Below are 8827 nucleotides of genomic sequence, written 5' to 3' on the forward strand. Positions count from 1 at the left end.
CCTTTCACGAGGGGAAAGACCCATTCTTTATAGCCGTTACGAAAGCTCCCGAAGAGAAAGAGGTCTTTGCTGCTTGACTGCGTGAACCAGGTCCAGGTCTTGCATTTGGCATTCCCGCTGTTGACGTCCCATCGAGTTAGCTAGTTAAGGGTGAAAGGGATTTAGGAATGAATAGCAGGCAAAGTCCTTGCTAGGAATTCCGGGTAACTTTCTGTATTCCTTAAGGTTACAGGTGAAGCTGACTTCCTGCGGTAGCCCCTTGGACCTTAGCCTCTTAAGGGTTGGGTTCTAGTGGCGGGCTCTTGGGTCGTCCGGACCCATATCTGGTAAAGTGGTGGCCTGGTTGTCCCCACACCCCCTTATCATGTGTGTCTGTGGGAGCAGTTTGTGCTAGCGTTTTGGCGCTCGCCTTATGGTTCTCAGTCCTCTTTCGCCGAGATGCCCTTTAAAAAGATTTTTTCCCGCATCGGAACAAGACCCACTATACTAGATTTAGCCAATTCGGGTGCGGATGGGGATTCCCCAATAGATTCTACAGATTCGGATTTGGATGCCCCTGCGCATAAACATATGGATAGGGATGCCGATTCAGATGCGGCTAGAAAGGCTCGTTTGAGTGATTCATAAACCCTCGTCGGGATAAACAAGCAAGGGTTTCATCCTCTACTTATGGGAATGCTACTTCGAGAAATGCTGCTTCAGGATAAACTAGATATGTTGCGAGAGAAACTGGATATTTTCCTATGGCTTGGACCCTTTCACTCGAGAACTCAAAGGGGGGAAAGAATTCTTCAACATAGTCACAAGAAGGTGGTCTACGACCATTAGATCCCTAGAAAGAGGAGCAACTAAGAAGAGAGGGGTATAAAAGAATGAAAGGAATGTCTTCGATCTGGCTCTTGTTCCCTGTAGGTTTCTAGCACGCTAGGCTAGCTAAGAAAGGTATTCTATCTTTCTCTTTTTGTTGTTCGGCTCGATAGAATTGTTTAGAATCCTCTCCTAGCTTCCTCTTTCCATAGATATGCAGACTATAAAACGTCGATCAGAGAGCAGGGTTGTTCTAAGATATAGAAGTAGTTAAGGGCTTGACTAAGTAGTAGATATGGGATTGAGGGGCGCAGGAGTAGGGTTTACGAAAAGAAGGCTCCGGGTTATACTCTAGAGGTAATGCTATACTCCATTCTTCCTCCTGGCTTCCTTTCTATTCTCACTCTCATCCGACTGATGAATGCAATTGGAGTAGAATCGCTTTCCCTTACTAGGTTTAGGAATCCGTAATTCTTCAAGAAGACGAGATTAACCCGGATCAAAAGAAAGCTTCTTATCGAGAGACAGATTACAGGAGAAAGCCCTATATCAGATGGCTTTCACTGCCCTTAGAGAAGAAGAGAAGAAAAGCCCTAGAGTAAGGGAAGGGAAGCCTCACAATAAGAGAGACAGATACAGATAAGGTCCTTTTTTCTGAGAGACCCGCTCTTGACTTTAATCATACCCACTAGTAAGCGCAGTGGATGCTCCTTTATACAGGGCACAGAGAGGCAAGTGATGGGCACTACTCATCATAAGAAAGCAGTCATGCAGATAGAAAGAGTAAAACAATGACTCTGACTAAGTAAAGAGATGAGGTTTTTTTTTCTCATCTATTTTCCATACCACAACTCTAGACTTGTGCCCCTATTCAAACTATGTTTCAATCATACCACCCATGCGGGTTGTTCGCAATTCACATTAAAGACCCTTTCCAAAGGTTGAGTACCTTGGCTCGGGTAGGTGATGCTGGGTTCCGTGTCCTTAGCAGGCTCGACCATCGGAGATCCGTTCATTACGAACGTTTTTTCTCAATGTGGACCAAGCTCCGACTTCCTTTTTAGCTTTGGCTCGGAAGAGGTCAGCCTTTGAGCCCGTATTGGAAGGGGATCTTAGTTTTTTTTATTATAAAAGAAACCCCAGGAGTTACGTCTTATTCCCAAGGAGATGTTTGATCTCCCTAGTCTAGGGACTTCTTGTAAGGGCCCCTTATTTATGGAATGGGTAATGTGTTAAAGGATAGCTTAGGTACTGCAGTTGGTTTGGAATTAGACTACCTTAATATCAGACATCAAAGACAACACAGAATCCAAGTCCAAGACTTGAGTGATAATGCTAGAGAACGTATCCTTCTTGGCAAGGCAAACAACCTTTGCTAAGGTTCCGAAGAAAAGATAGATCTAAACTAACACAATCACTATAATCATCCCTCTTGTATTTATATAAGTTTTTCGATGAAAAGAGGGGATTATGATACCCTAGGAGCGTGTCATAAAGATGGGTACGCGAAGTGAGTAATGGTTAAATTCTCCGCCACAAGCCCTCTGAAGCGAGGATACACACTGCTTTAAATAGAAAGTGCAATGCAACATCCCCGAACGTCGGGCCGTCCTCATTACCGTAAGAGCAAACATGTAAGCTCCAATACATAACTCCTTAGTACGTCAGCGGCTATCAAGATCGCTTTGTTAAGCAGTGACCTTAATAACCGAGAGTCTTCTAAAACTCTCTGCCACAAACTAAAGAATTGAATTACCTTGCGCCAGTATCATTTCGCTTGAGCCGGGAACTCCTGTTTACCTTGAGACAGGTATTCCTTCTTATAGATATCACCGAAAAAGTGGAAGACTAAGAAGACCTTGTCTCGCCCACGCCCAGGAAAGAAAAGATCAGATCAGCAACGGCTTTCGAGTAGAGGATTTTTTTGCTTTTCATTATTCCCTCGGAGTTGAGTTATAGTTAGCAGATGGGATCTAATTCATTAGAGGAAGGGATGGTGATTAACTAATAGAACCTCTTCTCTTCTTTCAAATCGCATCTCTCAAGTGAGAAGAAAAGGTCCCCCACGGAGCGGTGGGAAAGCAAGGGCGTAGCAGGAAGAAAAAGTATGAAAGCAGCAAATCTTTCCTCCTCTGATGAGGCTTAGTTCAGCTAGCCCTAGACAGATCACATCTCATTAGAAAGGCAGGTATTTTTTTTTTTATTTAGGATCTTTCTTATTTACCTTTAAGGCATCCTATTCCCCGTTTTGACTTTCTTTTGGAATCGTCTTCTTTTAAATAAGATCTTCTCCCTTGTTCTTCCCTCTTCCTATGATGAAGACCTGCTAAGTGATTTCCGAAAGCTCCCACTATGACTAAAAAGCTCCCAATAGGCCACGTAGCAGCTTAAGCTTATATTATAATAAAGTAAGTAGGAAGGAGCGAAAGCTACTCGACCAGACGGGAGAGGCGACCAAAGGAAGCTAGTTCACCTTCTCTCCTCCGTTACAACATAGGTCATTCCAATCCCGGATGAAAATATTCCTAAATCGAAGTCAAGGAGGAAAGTTCCATCGTGTCCTTCAAAGATCGATCTGATAATTGCGTATATAAGGTTTTACCTAACTAGCCCTAAAGGTAACTTAAAATCCTCAAGCTCTTCTAGATACGTTTTCTCGGGATTTTTGCTTTCATTAGAGTGGTATCAGAGCTCTATTCTGAAGATTACATATAGAATAGTTCCTCTTACGATTAGTCGTAATTATTTATTTAATAGTTAGATTGGAATTTACCCTGATGAAATCCCTTGTGGGCTTATGAAAAGAAAGATATCCTTAAAGAAAGCATTACACATGAAGAAGAGTAGGCTTGCTTCTTTCAAGGCCACTCTACTGAATTCCTGACAGCAAACGAGCGGAATACTTGACCCAGAAAATACCCCGAGAAAGAGGGATCTCCGAGATCCACGGGAGATATGTCTTTTGTAGGTGATGAAAAGGTGTAGTTAATTCACTACAAATAGACTGAACACCGTAGTAGGAGCTACATCTCTCAAAGATCGACTCGAAGGTAGCCATACTTATCTTACGATATAAGTGGACTACCCGCGATATCGAAAACCATGAGAGATAAAGCAGAACCAGTCAGCCTTTGCATCACGACGTCGAATCATCTTTCGATGAAACGACGGTATGATGCGAGGAAGCCCCGTCCGCATCAATGATATAGTGGGTGATAACTCTTTGACTCCAGGGATGGACCCATCTCGGCTGTGGATCTAATCAGCTCCATCTGACCGCCAGCCTCCACAGTGAAGCTTCCGGCTACAGCTTCCACTGCAAGACAGGAGTTGAAGTGAGTGCTTCAGGTGGATAAGCTTCGGCGCTCTCAACCTGGTTTGGATCGTTTGACTATGGCTCCGCGTTCTTTACAATCATAAGCTCGATCACGAGGGTCCAAATCAGGGTCTCCATCTCGCCTTATTTATTAACTAAATTCGGGAAAATCAAAATTTGCATAAGTTATAGGTATAGCTCAGGAGATGAAATTGGATCCGCATCATCTGGAACTAAAGAAGCTTCGGGGTCTTGATTTCCATTCTATTCTGCATATGGAATTAGAACCGGGAAACCCCATGATCGTGATTTGATCATCATTAGGTGGTGAGAAAGCACGCCTTATGACGAAGGGGGAGCATTACGCCCGATCAAGACAGCAGTCTGCCCTCTAATAGAGGGTGCTATGGAAGAAATTAGGCATTGAACTGAGGTTTAGTAGTGCTTATCACTCAGGACGGCCAGACTCCAGTCGTCGGTTTACTGGAAGACTTGCTGAAGAGCTTAGTGCAAGGGAGACCGAGCAAGGGGGATAAGTTCTTCCAACTGCTGAGTTTGCCTATAAAAACGATGTGAATCGGCCTATATTAAGTAAGGGGGGAAGTAAGCATTTGAAGTGGTGTATGGTAAGAGGACTAACAATAAGGGGGAAGCGCAGCGATCAAAGCTTTGGTTTAGGGTCCACTTGGTTTAAACGAAAGAAGAGATCTTTCTAGCGATTCAGTTCCTAGAGGGTTCCAAACCTAGCCTTCCAATATGAGAGCGAGACAAGCAAGCCTGAATCCATCTAATGAAGGAAGTGATGCTTGCTACGATCAATATCCGAACAAGACCTTGACTTTGAATCTAGATGATGGGTGGTACCCCCTCTCCCGCGCGATTTGATCTTTCTCCCATTTGTCGAGTCGAGCTATCACCCCGATTGGAATAGATATACACAGCCCCTCTACCCCTTACTCTAGTCAGCTTTCTATCTCTTTCTCCAACCTTCGATGATCCTCCTGCAGGCAAATCATCGAAGTCAAGAAGAAGTGAATGGGCCTGATCTTCCGATATCGATATCTGATCCCTAAGCTGAGCTCCAAAGTCTGGATTTCTTCCTAAAGCTAAAGTAAGGGCAAGGCCCCGGTCGGTTTTCCCTTTCTTTCCTGGTTATCTGTTCTCTAGTCGTATAATCATACCATTCTGCCATACTATTTTCATAATTCATTCCACGTGGAAAATCGTCTAGCTATGGAACTCTTCATCAGACGATTTCTCATATGATTATTTTCGTGAATTCGATGTAGAAGAAGTTCGCCTTGCCTCCCTTTATTAAGTACTAGGCTAAGGGCGGACCCCTAACCTAAGAGTTCTGGTTATGACCAGCCGAAAACAGGCCCTCTAGATGCCTTATAACCGTACTTTTAGCCTATTCCCGCTTATGCATACTTCATGGCTGATAGGCCTACAGACACTTGACGCCCCGGAATAGCCTTGCTTTCGCATTCCCCCTCCTTCCTTAGATCAGGTTAGCACTTATGCTGCTTCACGCAACTATATTCAATCAATTGAGTAGAGAGGGCAATTGAATCAGTCGTCATCCTTCGCTCTTGTGCTAAAGGCTCTCTTACCACAGGTCGCCATTCCATCCTTTTTCGAAAGGGTAGATGCTTTTCTCCTCGATTCATCGAGATTTCAAGTTGACATCTCGAACATAATCCTGTTGTTGGTAATGGCCTTGGCGAATGACTTGCCACGCTTTCTAGGCTTGACTCTTGTGGGATGTGCTCAGCCGCCTCCAACTCTTTCTGTGGGTCAGACAACTTCCTTAGGTCAGCAGACATCATATTGATCTCTACTGCTCCCGCAAACGGTGATGTCTCGATTCCCATTGGTCGGTCTGCTATCCGGAACAAACCTTTGTCCAAGTAATCTTGAATCAGATTCCTAAAATTTACACAATTATTTGTAGAGTGAGTCCATTTCTCGTGCCATTTACAATAATGTTTTCCTTTTCTTTATTCTTATTTAGGTATCTTATGTCCAGGCAGACATGTCAAAAGCTGTTGATAACCTGGCGGCTGCTTCAGAGCTTCAGATGCCAACCAGTCGGCCGCGATCTTACCTTCTCTCTTCTCTATGAGTATGCTTACAAAAGCACTGCCAATCCCTTTGAACAAGATTCCAGCAAGCTTGGATCAGTTGTGCTTGAGGGTGATTAGAGGAAATCAAATGAATCACAGCATGCAAACAATATTCAAAATCAGTTTCAAGAATGACCTGCTTGTAACCCAAATCCCATGCCAACATACGGCCACGGTAGATGGCCCAGAATTCAGCCACAATCTTGGTTGTACAATCCAAATTCTCAAAGAAAGCAGACACCCATCCGCATTCATTTTAACAAAAAAGACTGTAAGGGAAAACCATCTAACAAAAATATTCGTATATTCTCGCTCATCCACGGGTTTTTCCCAAGCCAAACCCTACACACGGCCCTCAAGCACGGTCTAACGTGGAAAATGATTTTCCTTTTAGATGATGACAAACGAACTGAAAACTGCGAATGCTTCTAATTAATTGAATCTTTTTTTAGAATCCAATTTTCTTATATATATAGCAGAGTGGTGTCTTTATGATAATTCGTCAAGTAAACCTGCGCCCAAAGTGCTTATGTAGCCGGTCACCGTTTGGCTAAGATCCTTGATAACTGATTCATAAACCACTAATGCTTTCAGTCTTGTGTTAAGTGTTCGCATAGCGACTAAGGTCCTAAAAACTTGATGTCAGACTGTTCAACATGAGGGACATCTAACTCCTCTAACACAGATAACATAAAGACTAGGATTAGATGCTTAACATAACGACTCGTATGCTTTCACGAAAGATAGAGGAGCGACTCCGGAGAGAGACATCTAACAATTCAGCTAGAACAGATCCCGAGACTTCACCCCTTCCTTTAAACTGTTGGGCACTACATTCTATAAAAAGAAAGTGAAAATGAAAGGTAAACAAAAGAGAGAACAAATACAACAGAAAGCGTCAGAGCTTCGAAAGCCTGAAATTGAGCTTGAAATTGAGTGTCCTTGAATTGAGCCTGTCGTATCCTTCCCAACCCAAGACGACAAGGCGGTAACGGAACTACGGCAACTCCGGAATGCATCATGCGGTTTCTTTCAACGCATGGGTTATGGCCTAGGAGAACTCATGCGAATATTGGCATTGGGAAAGCCATGCGTTAGGTAAACCAACCGCACATTTCAAGCGAAGGAGTGAAAGCTACTCGACTATAATGGTTGGAGAGGACCTACAACGAGTTGCGGTTGCTTCGCAAGCAATACTCGACGGTATAGCGCATGCATCTCATCGTCTTGGGAGCACTCATAGTTGTTTGATTCGTTGCATTAGGGCAATACAACTACGAGAACCAGTCGTCCTAACGCTACTGTCAAACCTACTTACGTTTTCCTTATTACCACTCGTCGGGTAGTTATTCCGTAACACCACTAGTCGTTATAGCACTAGTCCTTTTTGTTTGGCGTTAGGGGGCCCCACGAGTCATCGCTAGCGTCATCGATTATTTTGAACACAGATCGGTCACACTACTGGTTGTTTGGAACGCTAAGGCCGAAAGGCAGGCGGTCGGGAACACTAAAGACGCTTGCTCTGGGCGCTAGGGGCCGTTGCTCACGCAAGCGAAAGGGTGTTTTGGAGCACTAAGGGCGACAAGTGGTTGCTTCGCTCAACAAGACTGAAACCTTCGCTTGCACCACTAGAGTCGTTCCGGCACTTTGAGTTGTTACTAATAGTAGTGTAAACAATATCCTCGAAACTAGCGCATGCGATATCCCTCGGTGTCTTTATGGTAACCAGCATGCGTTAGGGAAAGAGTATAGCAAGCCGAAGGCGATCCCCATAACTACAGGTGCTGGGTATCGTTTGCCATATCGCTCTAACGCACATCGTTATGGCGCTTTGGAACACTGCTGATCGCCACCTCTTGCAAGCAACCGTCGGTCACAAATGGGAATAATCATTCGCTATCATAGGCGCTTCTAATTTCTTTGGAGATTCTCAATGCAGCATGCGCTGAAATCCGCCTAACTACTTACTACTCTACAACACTTAAAATAAAAAATGAAATGGAATTCAAATTGGTTGAGAAAAAGAACCGCGCTAGTCGGAATTTGGGGAAAGATAGAGAGCTCTCTAGGCTCTCCTGATCAAATTGAGAGTTCTCTTTGCCAGTCCATGAATATGCCGCACCCAGCAGTTCGAGGAGTTGGCCAGATACGGGTCGAAGCCCTCCCTCGAAAAAGTCAGGACTTTTGGGCAGATTCCAGTATCCGACCCATCTCTTTCTGCCTATTCCCCGGGTTGTCGGAATATCTGGTTCGATCAGGACCAGGAGTCCCATTCATTCATTTATGGGAGCGACTCTCTGTTCCCATTCTCCACCGGGTCATCAAGTGATTAGCCAGCTCAATCCATTTTTCCATCCGATGATCTTCACCCTAGGACTGACTCTGTTCGACCTGCCTTGATTGCCTAGCTAATGCTACCGTCGCAAGCAACCTCTCAAAGAATAGGGAGTGAACGACCCTTCTATCTAGATCGGTGATTCCGTTCGGCCGAGCCAGCTATCGAAAGTCTTGCAAGCAACCTACACTAAGCTAAGCGAGCTAGAAGCTAAAGTGAATCTTTTTTGGCATCTTTTTCTTT

This window comes from Nicotiana tomentosiformis, chromosome 3, assembly GCF_000390325.3.
Source record: "Nicotiana tomentosiformis chromosome 3, ASM39032v3, whole genome shotgun sequence".
In the NCBI taxonomy this organism is placed as follows: Eukaryota; Viridiplantae; Streptophyta; class Magnoliopsida; order Solanales; family Solanaceae; genus Nicotiana; species Nicotiana tomentosiformis.